The following is a 26539-nucleotide window of genomic DNA, read 5'->3' as shown; positions in this document are numbered from 1 at the left end:
GTCTTGAAGCTTTTTTCATCAAAGCCACCTTCTCCAGCCAAGCTGTGTTCATTGGGTGAAGATACCCTTCCTTCTGGCCACAGCTATGCTACTCCCACATTTTTGTCCAGTGTATTTAGGTGATTCAGGAGAAATAAGGTTGTCCCTAGGGATGTAGTCTGTCACCTTAAGTGGCGCAGCGGGGAAATGCTTGACTAACAAGCAGAAGCTTGCCGGTTCGAATCCCCGCTGGTATGTTTCCCAGACTATCGGAAACACCTATATCAGGCAGCAGCGACATAGGAAGATGCTGAAAGGCAACATCTCAAACTGTGCGGGAGGAGACAATGGTAAACCCCGCCTGTATTCTACCAAAGACAACCACAGGGCTCTGTAGGCACCATGAGTCGACACCGACTCGGTGGCACACTTTACTAGAGATGTAGTCTACCATTTCACCGGGGGCGGATTAAGCTTTCTGCTGCCCATAGGCAAAGCCCATGCCACCCTTTTACCTTCTTCTTGGGGCAGATTAAGCTTTTGCCACCCTTTCACCTTCTTTAAAAAATGTTGCTGTGTGGTTGGGTGCGGCGGTGGCCAAAGTGGCTGTGGGGAGGGGGAAAGAGGAAAATGTCCCCCCCCCCTTTGCCCTCTAAAAAATGCCGCTGCCAGTGGCTGCAGGGAGGGGGACGAGGAGGGGAGAGTTCTCCCTTTTACTTTTTAGTATGCCACTGCACAGTGGAATGAGGACGGTGATATCCTTCCAGCTCCCCTCCTCCCAGGTGACTGTACGGGCCTCTCTGCAGCCCATTTTGGGCCTTCCTCCACATGTGCAGAGGAAAATGCAAAAACGAGCTGCACTATGTATTTTAGAGGGCAAAGGGGGGAACTTTCCCCTTGCTTCCCCCTCCCTGAAGCCTCAGCAGCTGTCACTGTGCCCCATCCAGCCACATAGTGGTGGTTTTTTAAAGAAGGTGAAATAGGGGAATTTTCCCTCACCCTCCACCCTCGCTGCAGCAGCTGCTGCCCCCCAGGGAGGGGTGGCAAAATTTGAGGAGTGCAAAATTTGGCGCTCCTCAAATGTTGCCGCCGTAGGCAAATGCCTACCCTGCCTCTCCTCATATTATTCACCTTTTTCTTCAATAACTCTGGTAAGAAAGTAAGCATTTTTGTGTTCCAAGTAGCAAGAGTCCTTTATCCTTTTGCATATTGTTTCATGGAGGTGAGTGTGGTTGAATTTCTGCAACTGATGCATGAATCTGTGAGCCAGTGGTGCAATGCTTGGATTAGGCTTTGGAAACAAAGGCTCAAATCTCCCCTCAAGTCTGAAGTGCACTGGGTGACCTTGGGCCAGTCACTATCTTTCATATTCAGGCGGATCTACCTCACAGGTTGTTATGAAGATGAAGGGGGAGTCAACCACATGCCCAAGCTCCTCACAAGAAGTGGGGGATAAAAATGGAATATCTAGGAAAAAACCACAAATATCACTCTCGAGAAGTGATAGGAGTGGACAAGGATAATAGTCCAAGGGTGGCCTACCTGAGGTTTTCCAACTGTTTTAGAAACAGCAGGAAAACAGTTGGGTTTTCCAACTCCCATCACCCCCAGCTGCAACAAATTGTATGAGAGAACAATGGGAATTGTGGTACAACAACAGTTGGAAAGCCTCAGCTTGACCATGCCTGTAATAGTCTAATAAGTGTTAAATTGGACTCCCTACACCATTTTTTGCAGCAGAGACTGTTGAGCTGGAGAAAACAGCATTTCTTCCACCTTGTAGACTGCAGAATTGGCCAAGAGACTTGCACAGAAGCTCCTTCTTCTCCCACCTTTCCCATCAGCCAATAGACTTTCTCCCACAGGCCCCTTGTGATGTTGCAGGGGCCTTTGGGAGAAAGACCATTTGCTGATAAGGAAGGTGGGAGAAGGAAGAGCCCTAGTGCAGGGCTGCTCAACTTCGGCCCTCCTGCAGATGTTGGCCTACAATTCCCATAATCCCTGGCTATTTGCCACTGTGCCTGGGGATTATGGGAGTTGTTGTCCAAAAAGAGCTGGGGGACCTAAGTTGAGTAGGCTTGAGCTAGTGCCTCTGCCCAAGGTATATCTACAGTGGTCACTGCTCTTCTTCCTCCTGCCCTCCAAGGGTGGAGGAATTGCCACTCTGCTGAAGATCCTCCCCGCCCCCTGCATTTGCCAGTGATAGAGGGAATGTTGTTTCCTGCCCACTGCTGAGTCTCCTGAGGGTTGAGGGCCCAATGTACCATGGTGAGCCCAGTGCAGGGCTTTGCCCCAGGATTCCCCTCAACCTGGCTTCAGCATGAGTGTTGCAGAAAGGTAATTGTACCAGGTTAATCCTGAAGTCCCTGCCAGCTCATCATATCTTGCCTTTGCCCTTCCACCACTATTTTGTTTGTTTGTTATTTCAGTAGCAGCATTATGCTACAAAATTTACTGATCTCACTGACACATCTGGAATAAGGCACATCTGGTTGACATGGAATGGGAAGCAATTAGTATGAAATTGCTGAGCAATCTAAATGCTCTGACTATAATGTGGGAGCAGTGGAAGGAGTGTGTGGCCAGATACAAATGCCCAACAAGAAACAGCTGCCTCCAAGAGCAGCAAACCAACTCTCATCAGCCCAAAGCGAATTAACCTGTAGTATGGCCATGGTCTTCTGTGTCGAGCCTTTTCTCAGCACAGACTTAAGGGGGTGGGAAATGACTTATAAATTACGGTCCTAAACCATCATTAAAAGTAGAATTTGCTCCCAAATGTCTAAATGTATTTTATCATGATCAAAGCTTCTGTCAAAGAACTTTATTCTGTCTTTGAAGGCGTTTCCTCAGGTGTTTAATGCCTATTTGATCAAATCATTATCAGCTACCTGAGACATAGAGCATATCCTTGTAACAAAATCTGCAGCACCACACAACCCCTGGCCTCCTGGGCTTTTTCTCCCTCATCTACGCAGAATGGATTTAGCGGCTTATTCAGGTGCTCCTTTCCCCATCTGATTTTACAGAACGTCCTCCTTGTCTGATTCTTTTATATTATAATCACCTTTCTTGGGGGTGGGACCCCACCACCTTTTCTTTTTGTAGGACGTTCACAAAGCTTTCTTCTTGGTAGGGCATATTAGTTCCCAATTAACCTTGCTTGTTAAATCCCAGTAGTGAAATTGCAGAATGGTGCCTTTTAACCACTTTTTATAGGAAGCCCCTCCCTTTTATAGGAAGCACATGTTCGTGGAAGTGAGCTCCATTGAAATCAATGACATTTTCAACATAATGCTGTTGACTGCTTTAGCTCTCATGGCATAAGCAGGGAAATCTTGACTGAAGTGAGGTGAGAAGACGTGCCCCATTTGTTGCTAAATATAAGAGGACACCACTCTCCTTACCACAGTTCCTGGCCATCATAAATTTGCTAAGGTTAGAAGCTTCTTTGAGGCTGTCACAGAATTCTAATATATATTGGACTGGCTTCACTCAATTCACTTTCTGCTCCTTCCTGTCCTCTGAATGTGGAAGGTTTCCCCAGCTTTCCCCACTTTGTTGCACTGGTGCAGGGGCCTATTCTGGGCTCAATAATTTGCTTTACTACCAGCACTTGGAAAAACACTGGATAAAGCCTTTATTTATTTATTTATTTAATTTATTTATTATACATTATCTTAATAGGTGACAGGGTTCACAACCGAGAAGGCATTCTCTTAAATACCCTGGACCTAAGCTGTTGAGGGCCTTAAAGGTAATAACCAGCACTTTGTATTTCGTTCGGAAACATATTGGCAGCCAGTGCAGTTCTTTTAGAATCAGTTTTACATGGCCCCTTTGGGTAAACCCAGAGACCAATCTGGCTTCCTCATTCTGTACCAATTGTAGTTTCCAAACTACGTACAAAGGCAGCCCCACATAGAGTACTATAAAGTAGTCCAGCCTAGAAGTACCAGCATATGTACCACTGTTTTAAGATAATTTCTCTCCCCAAATGGACATATAGCATATCAGCTGAAGCTGATAAAAAGCACTCCTGGCCACAGCCTCAACCTGAGAAACCAGGGAGAGTTTGGGATCCAGGAGCACTCCCAGACTACAAACCTGATCTTTTAGGGGGAGTGTAACCCCATCCAAAACAAACAGATCTAAACCATCTCTCGGATCACATCCCCTTTACAGACAGTACTTCTGTATTGTTAGGATTCAACTTCAGCTTGTTACCTCTCATCCAGCCACTTAGGCAGGCACCTAGTGAGGTCATGCCATTTACTGATGAAGTTGGTATGGAGAAATAGATCTGGGTGCATATATAGTATAGTAAATGCATGCGAGATAAACCGCACAACTGACGTATTTCCATGCTGGAATAGGAAGACCATTTTTGATGGCAGCTGTACCATGAGGCACGATGAAGCTACGACGTCAGATGGACCAGAATGTAAGAGGGAGAACATTTGGACAGCCATCCAAAATTGGTTACCCCTTAACATGCTCACCTATGGATTGTGCATAAATTTATGTTCTTCTGAAGGAAAGATGAGAGTAATGATGCTTCTAGGATGGCAGTGTATGTGTATGCATTCCCTGGCAGTCTGTACATGTTTTTAGGGTGCCATCTTGATTGCACCATTTCTCCTCCATTGCAATTAACATCACTACAAAGGTGCACATGGCAGTGGTGATAGTTGAGTAATTATGCTCTCAAGTTGATGCTGTACAGGCCTGCTCAACTTAGCCCCCCCCCTCTGTTTTTGGACTACAACTCCCATAATCCCTAGCCACAGTGGCCACTAGCCAGGGATTATGGGAGTTGTAAGCCAACATCTGCAGGAGGGCCGAAGTTGAGCAGCCCTGCTATACAACCATGTAACCATTCTTTCACATGCATATACACTGCCATTGCCCTCACTGCTAAACAAACATTTTGCTTTGCACCTTGTCTAGTGACATTGCCAGGTTCTGCTTTGTTGGCTGGAAGGTTAAGACCAATTCTAAACATTTTTAGTGTAAACTTAATATATGCTACCTTCACTGAAATTGCAGTCTGCATTGCCAATTCTGTTTTGTCTATCACTTGAATCCAGCATGCATCACTGTTGATTTCTTTCCTAACAAGCAACTATTATTCTTCACATTTTTTTGTACATTTTCATCAATCACCCGTTTTTCTTAGCCTTCATAGTGGTGTAGTCTTTGACGAGTCCTGCACATTTTGTAAGGATGGTTAAGTTGTGCTTATTTTAAACAGAACTGTTTCAATTCTTTATTATTGCTCCTCAGGCAAGGCCAGCTTGCATCAGAATGCATCAAGGGTGGGCCAGTTTCTATGCTTGTGTTATGTGTGGATTATTTATACTGTAATAGCCAAATTAAGTTGGAAAATGGGTTTTCAAAAAGCTCAGATGTTCAAATGTAAAGAGGGAGTGGGGAGGGGGGGATCAGCAACTCTGGCAGACAGGGACTTTGCAAGTTTCTTCAGTATCTGGAGGTGTAATTCATGTAGCTCTGGAGACTTAAATTCATTTAAAGTAGCTAGGCTTTCTCTTTTCATCGCTGACTACAATCAACTAAGATGTTAGGATCTTTTGGTCTCAGACATGCCCAGGAGCGCAGGAAGTGACTGAAGTTCCTTTTCCCCTGGGGGAAACTAGCTTATGGAAACTTAACAGCCCATACGGATCCTTTTCATCCATGACCACCAAAACGTGAAAAGTGCAGGACAGGTCAAAGTGTTATACATGTCTTGACTGTGGTGATTAGAAGGACTGAAGTATCCCCCCTAAGCCTTGAAATAATAACTGTCTGGAAAGATCCGTCTTCTATAAATATGTAGATAAGGTTGTGTTATTCAATACACTGATTTTGGATTTTCTGAATCCTTTTTATTCTGATCTTTTAAAACAAAGATCTTCATCCAATTTTCTTTCTTTCTTTCTTTCTTTCTTTCTTTCTTTCTTTCTTTCTTTCTTTCTTGCTTTCTTGCTTTCTTGCTTTCTTGCTTTCTTGCTTTCTTTCTTTCTTTCTTTCTTTTCTGTTTTAAGGTAGTTAGGTATATGTTCATTCCCAGAGGAAGAGTTAAATGATTGGAGAGATAAATGGTCAGCATTCATATTGGAGAGGAGAAAGCTTCAGACAGCCCAGAATCTGTCTGAGGCTGTATTTTCTAGATCATTGTTGTTTTTCTGTGTTCAGTTTCAAAGTGCTATATAACTTTACCCAATTGGGCTAGTAAATCTAAGCACTGAATTAAAATGAAATAAACTGAAAGTGCTATAACTGATTTCAAAAGTGAATTGTGAAAAAATATAGAGACAGGCTGTTTCCAAGAAAACATACCTATGATCACATCCTGTGGGCTAGGTTCAGAGTTATCCATTTATTTCTGCATTACTAGTACTACACCTGACTACACATTTATTACAGTGGGATATAAATAGGGCTGCAACATTTAGTCAGCTAGATTAACCAATTAATAATTTCAAATAGGAAACATAGAAAGCTGCCATATACTGAGTCAGACCATTGGTCTATCTAGCTCAGTATTGTCTTCACAGACTGACAGCGGCTTCTCCAAAGTTACAGGTAGGAGTCTCTCTCAGCCCTATCTTGGAGAAGCCAGGGAGGGAACTCTGCTCTTCCTGGAGTGGCTCTATCCCCTAAGGGGAACATCTTGCAGATACCCCAGTTTATCAGTCAACAGATTTTATGGGTCAAAACTATTTTAAGTATGGCTACTTATTAAAATTGGATCTTCTTAGGAGAGGTATTCCCTGCTATATGACAGAAAAGGGAGAATGCCTCTCTTTAGAAGATGCCTACTATGACACGTGTGTGTGTGTGTGTGTGTGTGTGTGTGTGTGTGTGTGTGTGTGTGTGTGTGATCTAGAACCAGAGTATGTGGGCTTCTTCCTTTCTTTAGAACTGTTGGACAGCATCCAGACTAATCATGACTATGCTCCACCTAAATCAATGAGATGAGTTAGCCATGATTAAAAGTTGCATTGATTTCAGTTGGACTTAATAATAGCTAAAGAGTCTGGATGCTGTCTATTGTGTTTTTCTCCAAAGCTTTTTTTAAATGGGCATGATCCAGACTAATTTTTAAAAGGCTACACGCAGCCCCAGTTCTATTCTCAGGTCCCCTGGTATTTGTTCTCTGATGGGAAGATGTTCCCCTGTATCTGTTCTCGGGTATTCTTCAAACATTTAGTTGCCATTAGTCAGGAGTTACTTTTTTCTTGTGAACAACATATATTTATTCAGGAGCGGCTGGTGAGGGCAGCAGCCAGGGGGTGATGGGGCGATGAGAGGCACCTCTAAGGAGTAATAAGCAGGTGCTTTTTCCAGTGTGTAAGCAGCACCTGCAAGTTGATGGCTGCTCTCCGCCTGCAATCCCACGTTGGGCAGGGCCAGATGCTGGCGGAGCATGGCGGCTTGCAGGTGGTACTTACATGCTGGTAAACACCGGCTTATTACTCCTTAAAGGTGCCCTTTGCTGCCGCCCTCGGCACCAGCTGCTCCTATATTTTATTTTATTCATTCATTATTTCCATTTATATACCATCCTTCCTTAAGTTGCTCAGGGCAGTCTACATTAAAATCAAAAACACATAATTTTTAAAAACCAGCATTTAAACCAGATTAAAATTAAAACTAGATATCATTAAAAGCCAGGCTAAAAAGGTGAGTCTTTAAGGCTCTCCTGAAGGCCTTTTTATGTTCCTGGAATTGGCCACTGTAAGAGGTACTTTTCAGCACAATATTGATCTGCTTCATTTTGTCTGCTCTTACAAGTGATAGATAGTTCTATCTCCTTTGTACCTGATATAGTTTCAAGCTTTTAAATGTTCAAGAATGGATTTTAAGGGCTCACCCCCACCCCCAATGTCATATGGTCCTGCTTCTGGTTTGCAGTTAGGCTGACTTTAAGAGTCTCTCTATCTACTGTCCAGGCGCGTAACAATGATAGGGCAAGGGGAGACAGTTGTCTGGGGGCCCCACTGCCTGGAGGGGCACCCCAGAGGCACCTCATGTGACTCCCCATTGCCCCCTGCCCAGCCCCATAGCCTCTCAGCCACTTGCCCTCTTCGCCGTCTCTCCTGCTTGTTCTGCTGGCCCGCAATCGAAGCAGCAGGCAAGCTGCAAAGAGCTCCTTTTCTCCCGCCTCTCAGCTGATCGGCGGGTGGGCGGGGCTTCCACGGAGGCCTCCGTGTAGGCCGCAGTGAAGCCTGAACTCGAGTAGGGCCCAAGCCAGCCAGGAAGGAGGAGGCAGCCAGAGTGTTCTCTGCAGCAGAAGACCCCTTGCTGCCCTGCTTAACCCAGACCAGCATTTGCCAGGTAGAGTGTGAACTCCTTTTTGTGGTTACCTTTCCCGCCCCCCCCCCCATATATAGGGATCTGCTTGCCATAGGGCTTGGATATGGGGGGGGGGAGGGACCGAGAAGTCTCTGAATATTTATTTTGAAACAGCTTGGAAAATTTGCTGACTTAAAAAAAAAACTATCTAAAAAGTCCTATAAGTGGCTTGTTTCATGGCAGAAAATTGCAAAAATTTCTGGAACAGTATTTTATTAATTTTATTTATTCATTCATTCATTTATAAATGCACTTATGTTCAAGTTGTTTTGCAACCCAGAAGGTCTGAGTGAGAACTGTGAAGCATGTGTGGTGCTTTTATTTTATTTTATTTTTCTTGTTTGTGAACTGCTCCCCAATAACTTGCAGGGACTTCAGGGTAAATCTGGCCAACATGTGAATGCAGCACCTCCATTCCAGAGGAGATGTGTGTTAAAGGGCTTTAAAAGCCTCCTGTGAAAAACCTCCTGCAATCAAACTTGACTGAATTTGTTCAGAATTCTGAGAAAACAAACATAGGTTCACCCTGCATGCTTGAAAGTCTCCTTTGCTAATCTGCAGCGAGGGGCCCATTTTAATAATTCATCTTTCTAGTGTGTTCTAGGCATTAAAAGTAATACAAATGTATAGTACTCAATGTATATCACTATATATTGTGACGTGTGTGTGTGTATTCAGTGAAATGTATTTGCAGGCAGCATACTTATTTTGGAATATCAGACTTAAATCCTTGGGGGCCTGGGGTGTGTGGGGGGGGCCCATTTTAAAATCTTGTCTCTGGGCCCACTCCAACCTTGCTACGCCCCTGCTACTGTCATTTTGCAAAGGTGCCTTTTCTGTATTTTTCAGAATTTCTTTAAGTGCAAATATGTGAATGCCTTAATATTACTTTTTTATCAAGTTAAAATAGTAATTGTGATTTGTTCTGCCTCTTAATAAGCAGGCATTGGATGTAAGATCTTCTTATGCCTATCAAGTGATACAAGACAGAGAGAAAGGGGAAGCCATATTCCAGCAAGGCTATAGCAAATGATATTAAACTATGATGCTGCAACAGTCGCTTAGGTATGACACATTGCCATTAGCATTTAGATTTTTAAAATTCCCCTTTACTTTTGCCGCTATAGTTGTCTGATGCCTTCATGCAGAAACCTGAGTGATCTCTTCACATAGTTAACATTCAGATATGAAAAATCTATTGCAGTTTCAATGATGAATAGATGCTAATTTATACATACATACTTAAACTCTGAATGCTTAATTAATGATTTTCTGTGCCACTCACAGAGATGCAAATCATTATCTTTCCTGACTCTATCATTATTGCATTGCCCCTATTTGTCTTAAATTTGGGAGGAATTTAAACTGTGATTGTTTATATTTTAAAAAGATTCTTAAAAAAAAAATCCAACCCTACCTCCTTGACAAAACATCAGTGGTTGTGCAACTTTAACATGTGTGAAGTTGTTTGATCTTACTAGAAGCTTCAGTCCTAAGAGCTGGAGAATCAGTGTCAGTGAGAAGAGGCTATTATTTTCTCCCTCTCTCAAAATATCATGCATAGTGTATGTTTAGGAGATGTAGTCTTAAATTCTTTAAATTTAGTTTACAAAATTTCATTGAGTTCATGCACAGTTGCTCAGTCTCTGGCTCTGACAAATGTTTGTTTATTTTTACTTATTTAACACACTTCTATACTGCCCAAAACTCACGTCTCTGGGCGGTTTACAACAAACAAACAAAAAGCTAAAACATTAGTTAAAATAAATGACCAAAAAAACCCTTAATAGTAGTTAAAACAAAATAAATGACATAGTAAAAGTTAAAACATGACAAAATTTTTAAATTTTAAAACAACATTTTAAAACGATGCTAAAACTGTTTAAATACATATTTAATAAAGCCGGGGTGAATAGGTGCGTCTTTAAAGGCTTTTAAAAAGTTGTCAGAGATGGGGAAGTTCTTATTTCAGCAGGGAGCGTGTTCCAAAGCTCTGGGGCAGCAGTGGAGAAGGCCTCTCCCCAAGTAGCCACCAAACGAGCCGGTGGCAACTACAGATGGACCTCTCCCGATGATCTCAATGGGCAGTGGGGTTCATAACGAAGAAGATGTTCTCTTAAATACCCAGGACCCAAGCTGTTTAGGGCTTTATAGGTTATAAACAGCACCTTGTATTTTGCCCGGAAACTCATCGGCAGCCAGTGTAGAGCTTTCAATACAGGAGTAATATGGTCTCTCCCAGATGACCCAGAGACCAACTTGGCTGCCGCATTCTGAACCAGCTGTAGTTTCTGGACTACACACAAGGGCAGCCCCACATAGAGCACGTTACAGTAATCTAGTCTGGAGGTTACCAGCAGATGTACCACTGTTCTGAGGTTGTTTATCTCCAGAAACGGACACAGCTGGCGTATCAGCAGAAGCTGACAGAAGGCACCACTGGCCACCGCCTCAACCTGGTAAACCAGGGAGAGGCTCGGATACAGAAGCCCCCCCAGACTACATACCTGTTACTTCCGGGGAAGTGTGACCTCATCCAGAACAGGCAGATCAATCTCATCTCCAGAGTTTCGACCCTGCACAATAAGAACCTCCGTTTTATCTGGATTCAGTCTCAGTTTGTTATCCCTCATCCAGCCCATTACCTCCTCCAGACAGGCATTTAGGGAGGTTATGCCCCCTCCCAATGATGTTGACATGGAGAAGTAGATTTGGGTATCAGCGTTCTGATAGCACCCTGCACCAAATCTCTTGATGATCTCTCCCAGCGGTTTCATATAGATGTTAAACAACATCGGAGGCAATACAGAGCCCTGAGGGACAGCATGCAAAAGTTCAGATTATGAAGAACAACAATGTCTAAGGGACACCATCTGGAACCTGCCTGAGAGGTAGGAGAGTAACCACCGCAAAGCAGTGCCTCCCACTCACAACCCCCTCAGATGCTCCAGAAGGATACTATGATTGATAGTATAGAAAGCCGCTGAGCAGTCCAAACGGACCAATAGAGTCGCACTCCCTCTGTCAATTCTCAATTGGAGATCATCCATCAGGCCGACCAAGGCAGTCTCCACCCATAGCCTGCCTGGAAGCCAGTTTGAAATGGGTCTAGATAATCAGTTTCCTCCAAGACTGTCTGGAGCTGGGAGGCCACCATCCTCTCAATTACCTTGCCCAGCTACGGAAGGTTGGAAACAGGCCTGCAGTTGATCAACTCTGAGGGATCCAAGGTAGGCTTCTTCAAAAGTATTCTAATAATGGCCTCCTTAAGACAAGAAGGCATCCTGCCTTCCCTCAGAGATGCATTTATAATATCTACTAGGCCTTCTACAACAACCTCCCTGCCAGATAGTATAAGCCATGTCGGGCAAGGGTCAAGAGGATGTGGTGGTAGGTCACACCATTCCAGTTAGCTCACCCACATCCTCAGGAGTCACAAACTGAAACTGATCCAACTTAACCACACAAGAGGAGTTGCTGGACACCTCCACATCAGACACTGAATTGTGGAGACAGAATCTAAGTCAGCCCAAATACGAGATATTTTTTCCATAAAGAAGTCATTAAACACATCACAGCGGGTAATTGATGGTTCCAGATTCTGATTCAAGGGAGGAGGGGCATATATTAGCCCTATCACATCCCTAAACAGCTCTGCTGGACGTGAACTTACGGATGCAATATGGGCAGAAAAGAATTGCTTCTTTGCCGCACATATCTCCTGAGCATAGATCTTCAAATGCACTCTAGTTGTAATCTGTCGGATTTGAGTAGAGGCTTTCTCCACTTGTGCTCCAGTCGTCTACCTTGCTGCTTAAGCCCCTGTAGTTCTTCCGTATACCAAGGAGCCAATTTTGAAGTGGGTCAGAGAGGATGCTTAGGAGCAATCGTGTCTACTGCTTTGTTGTTCCAGTTTTCCACCAGAGAATCGACATGATCACCAGCAGAGCCAACATTAAATCCCTCCATGGCTTCTTGGAATCCTATTGGATCCAATAACCTTCTCGAGCGGACCATCCTAATAGGTCCCTCACCCCTGCAAAGCTGGGAAGTGACTGTAAGTCCAACCTTAACCAGATGGTGGTCCGTCCATGACAATGGGGAAATCACAGGAGTCCGCACCCACGGAGCACTACCCTGATCAAAGTGTGACCTGCAATGTGCATCAGTCCTGAGACCACTTGTGATAGGCCCATAGTCATCATGACTCCTGAGCCGCTCTGGACAATTTGGTCCCAAAATGAACATTGAAGTCCTCCAGCACAACAAGCCTGGGAGACTCTAACACCAAGCCAGAGACCAAGTTCATCAGCTCAGTTAGGGACTTAGTTGAGCAGCGGGGCGATCGGTACACCAACAGAAGTCGCAGTCTATCCTGGTTCCCAAACTTAAGTACACTCATTCAATATGGTCCGACACCTCAACAGGGATTCTGGTAAGGGAGATATTGTTCTTATAGACCACAGCCACTCCACCTCCCCGCCCATGGTCCCTCACCCGCTCCTCAACAGACTACTCTGGAGCAGGGATTCTCAAACTTGGGTCCTCAGATGTTTTTGGACTTCAGCTCCCATAATCCCCAGTCCCAGTGGCCTGTGGTTGGGGATTATGGGAGTTGAAGTCCAAAAACATCTGAGGACCCAAGTTTGAGAATCCCTGCTCTGGAGGTAGAAGCTGGGACCAAACCGGGCCACCAGTCTCCACCAACCAGGTCTGTGTAATACATACCAGGGTGGGGCCTTCATCTAGAATCAAATCATGGATGGTTTCTGATTTGTTCCGGGCCGACCTGGCATGACAGAGGAGCAAGGTAAGATTCCAAGGGTGGTCGGCACTGCTCCCCAAGGTCAAAGAGCTGGCAGGACAGCTGGAAGGGGAAACAGCTATTAGATTTCCAAGTCCCCTTCCCCTGTAATGGCCCACTGACCTGACAACGTTACTTCTTCTGTTCCCCACCACCACCGGAATTGCCGCCCCACAGTCAGTGGACACACACCCTCTCTCCCCATCTCCAGGTAAGCCCAGATACATACTAAAACAATCTCACACAGGACTAATTAAAACAGAAGCCCCACTATTAAATCCCCCCCACATACAAATACATGGGCCCGGAGGCCTGGCCCTCGCCCTCGCTGTCCCCCAAAGTGGCTCCCCCAAAGGGGTGACCCCCTTTGGTGGCGACCCCGCTAGTGGCCGGCCCATTGCCACTGGCAGCAGTCTAAATAGCCCTGAGCAGCAAGCTCCAGCAGATGGAGTCCAGGAAACTGCCAAGTCACCCCCTGTGATTTGGCAGGGGAATGTTCAGGGGAAGAGGATCCCAGAGTAGTGGGCCAGCAACTTAGAGCATCTCTCTAGGCATGTGATATTCTGTCTTAGATTACTGATGTTTGTATGTGTAGTATGATATTTATACTCCACCATTTTGCCCAACTTTAAGGTAGTTATAATGAACTAAAACTGAAAAGATCACACGTACACTAACAACATTATAAAAAGCTGTCAAAGTAGCAGATAAAAACAAATAATGCTAGCAGATAAAAGTCTAGATAAAAATTCAATAGACAAGCAAAAGTAAAGGCAATTAAAAGAGTCTCCCAAAGTTTAAAAGCAGTTAAAGACACAGTGAACAAGGCAGACTAGGCCTGGTGCTTAAGACAGCAAGGATGTCTTCAGTCACACGTCTAGGAAGGCTTCAGGCACACATGTTCTCTCTTCTCACACACAGCCTATGGAGTCAGAGGCTCCCAGAGAATGCCTCTGAAGAGAATGCCTCTCAACTATTGGGCAAGTTCATTTGGGAAATGATGGCCTTTAAGATACCTGGTACTTGGCCTCTTGGGCCCTTATTAAGAGGGCAACTTAGCTTATGTTCAGCGGTTGTGATGGGAAATAGGGAAGGAAGTGATTCCTTAAGCCACAGCTATGAGTGCTTTGGTAGAAGTGATAAATTGTCTCCAGGTAAGAAATCTCTGGTCAAAAGTTCACATGTGGGCAGATCGCTTGATATGTCCAGGGTGAACACTTGGATGAATGTTAGCTTGCTCTTGTTTCCCTGCTAGAATACTACTAGCATAGCATAGCATAGCCAGCAAAGCAAAGTGGTCAGAGTGTTGTACTAGGACTGGGAAGACCTGAGTTCGAATTCCCATTCAACCTTGAAACTCACTGGGTGGCTCTGGGCCAGTCCTGTATCTCTCAGCCTAACCTACCTCACAGGGTTGTTGTGAGGATAAAAATAACCATGTACACTGCTCTGAGCTCCTTGGAGGAAGAGTGGGATAGAAATGTAATAAATAAATTAAAAAAAATGAATACTAGACTAGGGTTTTCAGTCTTGGGTCCCCAGAGAGGCCTAAGGCCGAGAACCCATACACTAGACCAAAGGAACTGATTTGTGCCTGCCAACTGCCTGCTAAAATACTCCAGAATGTTTAGCTTGCAGTCAGGTAGTATGGGCAACGAGTTGGGCTGAATCGCCTTTTTTCCCAGGGAACATGTCTGTGAGATAGTCCAGTGGCACCAGATCTCCCACAATATAGGTCTAGCTCTCTCCTCTTCGTATATGCAAATAGCTCTGTATACAACCTCAGCCTCCTTCGACATGTCATACACAATGGATGAGCCAAAAGCTCCAACATCCTTTTTGAATGTCCTTCATATATCACACTGGCTCTGTTTTAAAAAAAGAAATCAATTCCCACACTTTGTCTTGCTAAGTGATGATTGCTTGATTCCAGGGGTGCAGGTCCTTCCCTAAGCATATGAACTCCCCTCATTTTACTGAAACCCACTGCCCATTCTAACCCATACTACACCATATCTCCCCCAAAAGCCATCTTGCCTCCCCTCTGCGCCCCCCCCCCCAAAGTTGCTTTCCCTGTGTCTGCATCCCTGCTGGATTATTCCGGACGCTTTGAGAGCAAGGAGAACTTTTGGAACTGCCTTCACAATGAGGGGTTATTGAGAGGAGGGTCCTGAAACCTCCCAGGTTGGAAGCCCAGAACTCCACAAGGGTGGCATTTCTTAGATCTTTCTTCGGCCGGCATGTACTCTACTGTTGTGCTTTCTTGGTTTGCCCAGTACAGCATGCGGCCATTGTGGAACCTTGTTGCATGGCAGCAGAAACACCCAAATGAGGAAATTGGCCAACAGCCTCATTAATGCTGTAAATGCGCCAGGATGTTGGACTAGCCTAGCGCAATATTTTGCATTAGCTAGTTGTGCTAAATCTGGAGTCTATATTCCAGACTTGTGTTTATTTAGCAAAGGGCTGAACAACTTTGGTCCTCCTGCGGGTGTTGGACTACAATTCCCACCATCCCTGACTATTGGCTATTGTGGCTGGAAATGACGGGAGTTGAAGTCCCAAGCCAACAGGAGGGCCAAAGTTATGCAGCCCTGCTTTTGCACAAACATGTTGGCCCTTGAGCAACAAGGTATGCAACTTGTGGCACACTTCATATGTTTTGCAGGGAACCTTTTCACAATGGTGCAATAGCGTAAGAGTGTAATTCCACAAATCTGTGATTTAGAGCAGTAGTGCACCTTTGTTTCTCAAGCATGACAATAATCAGGATGTTGGCCATCCTGTGAATTCTGTGCATGACTTTTATGGGCATCTTCTCTCTCTCTCTCTCTCTCTCTCTCTCTCTCTCTCTCTCGAAAGAGAGAGAGAGAGTGAGAGAGAGAGTGTGTAGATGCCCCTGTCTGTCTGTCTGCCTCTCTCTTGTCTGTGTGTAATTTGCATGACTTAAATAGATGTTTATGTGCTTGCTGAACAACTTAAAAAAAAATCCTTGGAGGCTTTGCAGTCTCTCACCATGGAACTCAAGCATGAGAACTCTTATCTGCTTGTATTTCTAAGCGGCAAACGCAGCAAGGCTACCGACCTCTTTCCCCCTGTTCTCCCTGCCACTCCCTGCATCAATCCTCATGAGCTGGCACTAGGTTAGCCTTTTGTTAAGTTATATTTTATTATACTTTTAATCCTCTGGAGGCTGTTTGAACACACACCTAGACAGCTTAATTTAAAAATAGGGGCAGACGGCAAAGCTGTCTTCCTTCAGCAAGGCTAAGCTCTCTCTACCACAGTTGGTAAGAGAAGTGAACAGTGAACTGTTTAACAGTAACAGAAAATAGAGCTATTAGACTAGAACAGGGACTTGTCATGCCATCTAAAATGTTTTGAGTGATCATGACATGCTGAAAGGGCTAGCAGCTGAGTATGAACTCCCTTTCTGATGTGACTGTTGGCCTCAAGGGCTCCGACATGACAGTCTTACCTGAATGCTGCCATTGTACAAGACAGAGAGCCAGGTTTCAGCTGGAGCCATTATTCATACAAGACTCTGTTTCCTGTAAGACTGTAATCTGACCAAAAGCAGGATAACAAATGGAGGCACACCGACAATCAAGCAGGGTGAATTGCTTCTGGTGACAAATGTATGTGTAGGGAGGAACGTGTTTACACCATGCTGCTGCACCTGCTTCCTGCAGGGAAGGAAAACTCTATGGTATTGGTAATAACAGCCGCTTAGACAGACTAGGACCAGAGAGCATCTTGTGTATCTTTGCTTGCCTAGAACACTCTTACACTCTTTTTCTTGGTCAGGCAAAAGCAGAAAGGGAGCAAGGCAGAAGCTGTGACTGATGGGAGGAAAGCCCACTGTGTAGACTGCCCATCCCAAGACTATTGGGGTGCGATCAGTTGGATCACTATCAGTGGCAGTCAGGGATCATTCTTACTACTGCTTGGAAGTGTGAACTGGGTCTGAAAGCCCTCGAAGAGCAAAAGAGATCAATGCAATATGGTTGGGGAAAGATAGCAGTGGGGAAAAGATAATTGATAGATATGGGTGGGGAAAGATAGTTGCTGTTCTCCCTGATATAGTAAGGTACTCCCCACTCCAGCTTTCTTCCATTGGTTCTTCCTGCTAGCCCGGCCTCTCCCCTAACAAATGCTGGGATGTCACATATTCTGACCAGTAAGCCCTGCTTCCAGACCTGCCATTCTAGAATTAGACCATATCCCTGCTTATTACACAGTGCTGAAGACCCCACCCCTTTCTCATACATGTATTTACATATTACTGCAAGATAGATTCCCCACTTCACCAACATACACTGTTTATTATGGATATCTATATAAAAGAAGAGAGAAGAAGCAGTATGGCTTGGACCAACTGCGTTCACAAATTCTTCAGAGTAAAGAGTCGGACTGATCCTCACCCCTGTGCTAATAAAGGTTGCTATCATCATCACCACATGAGAGCCAGCTTCAACTGCTGCATCATCATAACCCCTGCTAACTTGGCAAAAAGGCACCTTTTAACGTGGTGATTCTCTTTATTTAGCAGGGGGAGAATAACTGGCCCTGTCCACCCCCAGCACTGTACCTCCAGTGACTGTTGCTATCTTATGTTTCTTTTAGATTGTGAGCCCTTTGGGGACAGGGAGCCATCTTATTCATTTGTTATTTCTCTGTTTAAACCGCCCTGAGCCATTTTTGGAAGGGCAGTATAGAAATCAAATGAATAAATAAATAAATAAATAAATAAATAATGGGCTGTGTGGTTCACCTTTCTGCAAAGAGGCATCAATATAATGGGAAATCATTTAAAGTTCAAAGTACAAAAAAGTAAAGTAAGGAAAAAATACGTATATATGAACCATTGACAAGTGTCCAGTTTGTCTTATGAGTTCCAATATGTTCCAATTTAAACAGATTTAATTAATGTTGATATGTTCCAAATGTCACTCTACCTCAAAAAACCATTGTGAGGTCAGGCAACAAGGGGTGATTGTAAAACAAATGAATTCTGCTTTCCATTGTTTTTGCTCTTCATTGTTACTAAAGGGATCCAACAGGGAAAGGAGAGTAATGGTGAACACCACAATAACTTTACACAAATACTTTTATCTCTTTCTGTTTTGTAAAATGAACGTTCTTGATCAATACATTGTATGCCTTCTGTCATTGTACTGCTGTCTGTTTAGAGCAATGTTTCCAAAGTGTTATACAAACTATTAATTCTTAAAGTACTAGCTACATTGAAAAAATAACTTGAATACTCTATTCCATGATTATGGATAAACCACCACACATAATAATTACAAACTGTTGGAACTGTGCAACAGTAAAATGTGATTTTTATATGTGTTATGTGACTGGGTAAAAAAGTATTGGGATAAAAATCAAATATTTGATTTGATGGTGGAGGAGGAATATTGGGATATTCTATCCCATCGAATCTCTTAGGCCAGTTAAAGCATCATGCAGATTTAACCCTGAGCCTCAGAAGCATGCACTCCCTCTCCCCTTTACACAGGAGGCTCAGAAGACCGTGAATTCTGATTCTTGTTGAGGCTTACCTTTGTGTCCAATCTGAGCAATCCAGATTTATTCTAACTAGAGTTCCAAAAATAAACAAAGACCTGAGCCTGGAATGCAGTCCAAAGTTCGGCTCCTCAGACTTCCTCAGTGTGGATTAGGGTTGCCAGGTAAAGATGGTGAAAAAAGATGATATCCATCACCAAAAATGTGGAAATAGATGCCATTTTATCCCCTCAAAGAAGTTGCTACTTTGCATAAGATTTGCATACGTTTATTAGTATTTAGATGGATAATTGGATAATTTGAGAATCAATACAGCTCAACACCGTGAAGCTGATGACCAGGTGAGCTGTATGTCTGCTCAGTCTGCTGCCTAGGTGTAGAATTCTCATGGCCCTGGCTTCTTAACTATAAATCCATCTCCTGGTTAGGTTTACCACACACACAGGCCTCTGTCCTCCTCCCCCATGGGTCACCCAGCCTGCTCTTCCCAGCCAGTGAAGCAACTTCACCTCTTGGCTTAAGGCTGGGCAGCCAGCTATCTGCTGAGCCAGTCTCTTTGCAGCCTGGCACCATGGTGCATACCCAATCTCCCACTCTCTTGCTGTTTTCTAGGACTACAGACATTCACAGACCACTTTTCAGTAGAAGGTTTCACAGTAGTTTTCGAAGAAAAATAAATAAGAAGAAAATACTCTCCTTTCCCCAAAGGGCTCACAATCTAAAAAGAAACACAAAGGAACACCAGCATCAGCCAGTGAAGGAATGCTGTGCTGGGGTTGGATACAGCCAGTTGTTCTCCACATGATAAATAGAAGAAATTCACCCCTTTAAAAGGTGCCTTTTTACACAGTTAGCAGAGCAAAACTGAGCTGCTGAGTAAAGTTAGTTAGCTAACTGCTCACTGCCACCACATGAAGAAAGAAAGCTGCACCTGCTGGGGCCACCCATCCATGCTCTGCAGCCTGCCACTGAAGCAGAACCTCCTCTGGCTTCCCCATTGGATGGGTGGTCAGTAGGAAGGAGAAGGAGACAGAGGGAGAGAAGCGGCTCATGAGAGCAAAGGGTGCTGAGCCAATAAAGAGGCTCTACACACAATCCATGCATAGAGCCTAACCGGGCTCTGCAGGGAGAGCAAGCTTAGTCTGCGCTCCCTGCAGATGAACAGGGGGCTCTCCCTGGGCGGCCGAATCATCCGCCCACACGACTACTGGCTCCGTCATGGAGTGGGTACAAGCGGTGGAGATTGGGGGCCATCTGGCCCCCAGGAGTCCCAGAATGCCCCGCATGACTTGTTGAAGCCTCCTGGTCGGGGGTCTTCTTGTGAGTCGCCATGGCATGGAGCTGTACTGTGCCCACTCACGATTGGCAAAACGGGGTTAGTGGAACTCTTGCTCCATTAACCTTGTTTAAGGAGGGTAGGGAATTGAGCAGGCTAACCGTCGGGAGCTGTGCGGCTCCCGGCAGTTCTCACAAAGGCTTGAAAGCGGGCTGGGCTCCCTTAGCCCATTTTCGAGCAGTCATGTGAATAGCCTCAAAATGTTCCAGCTGCTTCCCAGAACTTTGGACACCACAACACATGCAATAAATGTTGTTTGGTCCCCAAAATAGTCTCTCTTCCTCCTAAACCACACATCTGCGCGCGCACACACACACGGTCATTTGGTCCCCCCAATAATCACATGTCCTCTGTAATTGGGATATGCACAAACCGTGGTTTAATCTGCAGGTTGAGTACAGTTTGGGAGAGGGAACCCGAACTGCACAAATCTGTGCACGGTGCCAGCACACATATAGCATCTGCACATGTGTGGTCAGCATGGTGTTGCTGACCATTTATATGGTACCTGCACAGACACCATGTGTGTGCCAGCTCCATTAGAAAATTATTGGGACGCGTGCCACCTCAGCAGGAAGCTGCATGGGGCAGTGGAGAGCAGGTAAGGATCTCCTCTCCTCTTTCTTAAAGTTCTCGGGTCCCTCTCCTGAACTGTGCTCGAACTGCCATTTGTGCACAACTCTACTATATAAATGTCCCTAGCTGGCAACCCTAATGTGGATGTTATGAGCTATATGAGCTTGTTTTCAACCAGAATCAGAAGTAGACGTCTTCTCGACCTCATGCATGAAGTGGGATGCTGGTTAGGCATCCTCCCAAGTCTCGGGAAAGTTGGACGAATACAGAATGTAATCCTGGCTCTGTGTTGTATCTGAACCAGACTATTATTATTTTGCTTAATTATATTGTCAATAAGAACAAAGAATTAATGCACCAAATACACACACACACCCCAATTGTTGTGCCAGATACTGGTGCCACTCATAATGCTGGGGACACTTGAAAATGGCAAAAATCACCAGCTGTGTATGTGTAAAACAATACAAAAACTGGACTCAATTTCTAAATTGCTGTAAGAACCATTATTGTATTTTGAAACACAAATTTGCTTATGTTTATGGAATGTGATTATTAGGAAATACTAAAATAAGATTAATTATTAAAATCCGATGAAATGGATTTTATAAAAGTCATCCTCCAGCACTGGACATTTAGAAAAGAATGTAAAAAATATATATAATATTGAATTTAGTGCTCTAACTTCACATAATTATTGTTTCTCTGTTGACAAGCACTCCTTAACTCTTTTAGACAATTTGATAAGCCAGTGCCAGGCTAGAACCATTTGATATAACACATGAGAAGGTAGATTGTTCAGAAGGGAGTACAGAGCCTTCTGTGAGCCAACAGCAAGGAAAGAAATAGAACCTTTATAGTGGGAATAGCCCCCTCCTCCACAGCTTTGCATGCGTCAGCCACAAAAATAGCAACATCAGGAACAAAGCTCTGATGGTTAATGAAAAAGAAGGCAAGGGGAGAGAGCCTACTCCACGTTGCACTAATCGAATCCTCTCCCATGATAACCAGGCCACCTTGTTAGCTGCTGTCGAAAAAGTGCAAAGTTTGAGCCGAAAGATCATAGTGCTTCCGCTTGTGCTTCTTCTAGCCTGCTTGCGTCGGCTCTGTGGTCACTTTTAGCCATGTCAGCATGTTGAAAATTGCTGATGGTAAACACCAGAACTATGCGTGCAGAGTGGTGGAGAAACCACAAAGAAAATAGCCTTGGGGGGAAACGGTAGACTTGCTCCTTGTAACATATTCATGCCATCCTGGCTTTATGTGAAGGCTCCTGCAGAAATATTAGATGTTTGGGATTTGGGGCACTATAGTAAGAGAGGTTGCTAGTTTGTTTTTTCTTAGAAAAATGCTTATTAGAGATGCTAATTAAAATTTAAGAAATCATCCCATGTGGATTTAGAGATTAGTCGAGCAGCAAGAAATGTTTAATTTTGAGTTATTTACGTGGATAGCGCTATATACATATACATTCAATAGTTAGCTCCTTTGACAAATTTCAGTCTTTGAAGTCCAGAGAGCTCCCTGTTGCTTTCTCCTATATTAATAGTGAGCAGCTTGTTCTGTGCTGAAGGCCACACTGAAAATATATTATGAATCAGAAGATAGTGGTTAATATGCATGCATATGCTAGTCAACAGTGACTAAGGTTGTGTGGCTAGTCACACTGCAGCTAGAGAACATAGCACAAACCACACTTATTTTACAATCTTCATATTTAGACATTTTAACCTCAGTAGAGTACATCAAGGAGCCAAGTTGCCCATTGTTGATGTGTAGAATTAAACAACGCACATACTCAAGTTGGAAGACATAATACTGTTCGGCTTCTTTTTACTTATTTCCAGTCCATTGTTTTGCTATCAGTCACTTAAAACAAGAAATTCAGAGCAATCATGAGGCTTAGAAACTTCATTTTTAAAGCTGGAAATCTAAACAGACCCACTGAGCTCCCTAACATTGCTCTGGGCCTGTATGAGTGTCAGTTTCATAGGAATGAATTGCCAGCTTTGTGATGCTGTCTGAAATATGATTGTTGCTTTAATGGGTGGGTTATCTTATTCTCCAAGGATAAATCGACCTCTGGAGAAAATGAATGAGTTACGTTTATTACTTTCTCTTTTGCCCTTCTCTGTTGCATATCAGGGACAATAAAAGACAGGGAATGTTTGTGGAAACTCAATATTTTGTTAAAGTCTGAGATATTTTAATTTTGACACAGATTGACTAATAGTGGTAGGGAATTATTTGAGAACATACAGTGCATTGGCCAACCAGTTTATGTTAGCTATGATGGATTTATTTTTGTGAATGTATGTACAGAAATGCTTGACTAACAAGCAGAAGGTTGCCGGTTTGAATACCCGCTGGTATGTTTCCCAGACTATGTGAAACGCCTATATCGGGCAGCAGCGATATAGGAAGATGCTGAAAGGCATCATCTCATACTGTGTGGGAGGAGGCAATGGTAAACTCCTTCTGTATTCTACCAAAGACAACCACAAGGCTCTGTGGGCACCAGGAGTCAAAATCGACTTGATGGCACACTTTACCTTTATATACTTGTTTATGTCAAAGCATTGTTCTATTAAAAAAAAAACTTAGTTAACAAAAATATCATACATCTCATCAAAACAATACTAAAATACACTGCAGAATTTTGAAACACAGATAAAAATTTGAATCGCCCTCACAACCAATATAGAATAATTCAGCTAGCAGCGTCAGGACACTGGCTGACATAAAGAGCAGGGGTGCACTGGTGCAGAGAGAAACAAGGAGAAAGCAGTCTCCTGCCTCCAGAAAGCCCTCTATACCATCCAAAAACATATCCCTGAGGGTTGCATAGCCTTCAGGGACATTTTTTCAGGTGGTACAAAGGGACTTCCTGGGGAAGGGTGCAGTTGGGAATTTCTGTTAGCCTCTTGCTGCATGTGTGCTCTCTTGCTACACTTGTGCATCCTTGCTCTGTGTGTCAGCTATTATAATAAGGACACAATGGGCCAATTTGGATAGTACTTGGACTATAGCCCATCCTAATTACATGGGGAAGAAACATATACTCCATCCCATCACCGCTTGATCATCCATGAGGAATGGTTCTCTCAGTGCATGGATGAAGTGCACATCCCCAATACACATTAAGGAATTACGTGGATGAAGGGCCCCCCCTATACAATTACGCTTCAGTGGGACAGCATGCCAGTTGGTGCAGAGACATACATGCAAACATGCTGGCCCCATTGCCCCATGCAGTTAGGATAGGCCAGTTGGAGCACCATTCAAACCAGCCCAGTCAGGACAACTAATATCCATCCCAAATGTTTTTTTGGAACATTGTGTGTGTGTGTGTGTGTGTGTGTGTGTGTGTGTGTGTGTGTGTGTGTGTTCGCACACACACACACTTCAGCTATGTTACATGACTGTTTTCTTTTATGTGATGAGCCATTTTATAGGTATGAACCTGTGATCATACAATAGCACTATATTGAAATGACTAATCCTTAATACACCTTAGACTCCTATTGTGAAGAAAGAACAGTGTCCATACTTCAAAAAGCTACTTTCTCTATAGAATTAAGATGCTTGCCAAAATTCCTGGCTCAGTCTGAACTTTTCTCATTTGAGTGGACATTTTATATTGCTAAATCTGCACATTTCCTGAAGAATTGTATAGCTACATGATTGTCTTATATTTTCTTTTTAAAAGAATATATTTCTAAGGCTTCTGACAGAGGACATTTTAAAAAATCACATGGTTAAAGTTTTGCAGCAAGCAAAATAGCCTGCCTTGCCCTGCTTCTCTCCATTCTAAGATATTTGCTTTGCATGTACCTTTCGTTTTTATCCCTCTGTTCTTTCAAATACCTTAAGATGGTAGCTGCCCCTCTTATCCTCCCAACAAGGTGGGTTGTGAGGATAATAAGAGGGGGAGATGGGTTAGGCTGAAAAAGGAAGGCTGCTCCCAAGTCACTCAGCGAGCTAAGGGAGACTGAGGACGTATTTGAACCCAGGCCTTTGTCAGGAAGCAGGAATTTGAAGTGGGGGTCTTACTAGTCTGCTTTTACCAGGTTACATTTCACTGGCAATTGCCTCCATTCCATATTTATTTTATTTTATTGAATTGAATTTATATACCTCCTAGTATAAAAATCTCTAATGCAGGACTTGCCAACTTTTTAAAACAAGTGTACCTCTTCTGTTGCAAAACGTCAGCTCGGGGATCACAGAGAGAGAGAGAGAGAGAGAGAGAGAATACATAAGTGTGTACATATATATACACTCTCACACACACACATTTAGATGTTACAGTCATGAGAGAGACTACTTTAGTCACTGGCTTACCTCCAGACTACTGTATTTTAGGGATGTGCACGAACCGGTTCGGAGGCCCTTTGATGGGCGTCTGATCAGGTTCAAACACTGGCTGGTTCGGAGGCTTAAAGGTTTTGGGGGGACAACTTTAAGAGTTGGGGAGGGTGCACTTATCCCTCCTTTGCTTCCCCCTGACCGGTGCTCTGTTTGTAAAACCCCATTGAGGTGGTAGCATACCTCCCTGGCATCCTGTCTCTTCCTTGGTCGGAAGTGCTGGGTGCATGCATGCTCATGTTGTGCTCGCTTGCACACATGTCAGGTATGCATACACCCGGCACCTCCGGCCAAGGAGGGGACGGGGCGGCAGGGAGGTATGTTGCTGCCCGGATGGGGTCTTTACAAATGGAGTGCCGGTGGGGGGAAAGCGGAGGGAGGAGTAAGTGCACCCTCCCCTGGCCTTAAAGTTGTCCCACCACTGCCTTAAGACCGGCCTCTTCCAGATCTGTGCATATCCCTACTGTATTTATCCAAATCAAAGACGACTTCCCTGAATTTAAGACGACACCCATAAAAAGTAGGGGTTAAGTACAGGTTATACCTGCATTTACTCAAAAGGAACAGGACTTTGAATTTAAGAAGATCTCATGATTTCTAATATTAAAAAATGTGGAAAAACTCTAGTCTTGGATTCAGGTAAATACAGTAAGTTATTCATAAGTAGTCCTATTGGAATTAATGGGACAAGTTTACTTGCCCTGTTACATTCAATGGGAGTACTCAGTGCAACTTTTCTGAAGCCTGTCAGTCTGGCTGAGGGGAAAGGCTCACTAAGGTTCAGCATTTAGCCAGCTGATCAGGAGCAGAGGACTAGAGTCTTCACCCTCCTCTTCCGCAATAGACACATTGCCAAGGATACAAATACAACGGATATTTATATACTGCTTTTCAACAAAAGCTCCCAAAGTGGTTTGCATGATATAAATAAACCAATAAATGAAATGGCTCCCTGTCCCCAAAGGGCTCACAATCTGAAAAAGAGACATCATATCGACACCAGCAACAGCTACTGGGGGGATGCTGGGTTGGGGATGGATAGGGCCAGTTGCTCTTCCCCTGCTCAGTAAAGAGAATTGCTACTTTAAAAAGGTGCCTCTTTGCTCAGTTAGCAGAGGATGCATCAGCTTCAAGCCTGCAATCTTCAGATGGGTAACAAATAGCTCAGCTGCAGTGTAGGGACGCAAGAGGGCTCTGACTACCAGCTGGGAGCCCTTCAAATACCCCTAGGGATACCAGTACCCCCATTGGGAACTCTGCCATAGTAGATGAGGTCTTAATTTTTAGCAATATATGTAGATCATCACAGAGCTGGTTCTTTCAAAAAAAATGTTGGTCTTTGAAAGCTGATGGTGGCTTTTCTTAATAGTAGTGGTGTTTCTTAGTACTGAAGGCCACATTGAAAATATGTTGTAGTATATAACATATGCTATATGACATATATATATATATATATATATATATATATATATATATATATATATTCATGTTATGTTGAACATGAGGACCATCTATGTACAGTGATGCCATGTTTGTTGTTATAAAGCTGTTCACATGTTACATTCAATGCATTTAAAACAGTA

The 26539-nt window shown here is 43.9% G+C and overlaps 1 protein-coding gene across 2 annotated transcripts in view; it reads left to right on the top strand.

Annotated features, from left to right (window-relative positions):
* The window catches only part of MAML3 (mastermind like transcriptional coactivator 3), a 441192-nt gene that overhangs the window by 182217 nt on the left and 232436 nt on the right, over positions 1 to 26539 (top strand). The window contains exon 1 of one of the 2 annotated variants that reach the window (XM_053256442.1): positions 8030 to 8322. The exons of the other annotated variant lie outside the window; for it this stretch is intronic. The gene's annotated coding sequence lies outside the window, so the exon portion shown is untranslated. Of the gene's footprint in view, positions 1 to 8029; positions 8323 to 26539 lie in introns of those variants that run through there. 2 annotated transcript variants of the gene reach the window in all.

Source organism: Hemicordylus capensis, chromosome 5, assembly GCF_027244095.1.
Source record: "Hemicordylus capensis ecotype Gifberg chromosome 5, rHemCap1.1.pri, whole genome shotgun sequence".
Lineage (NCBI taxonomy): Eukaryota > Metazoa > Chordata > Lepidosauria > Squamata > Cordylidae > Hemicordylus > Hemicordylus capensis.
The sequence above is the reverse complement of the archived record's forward strand: the minus strand, read 5'-3'. Positions and strand labels throughout refer to the sequence as shown.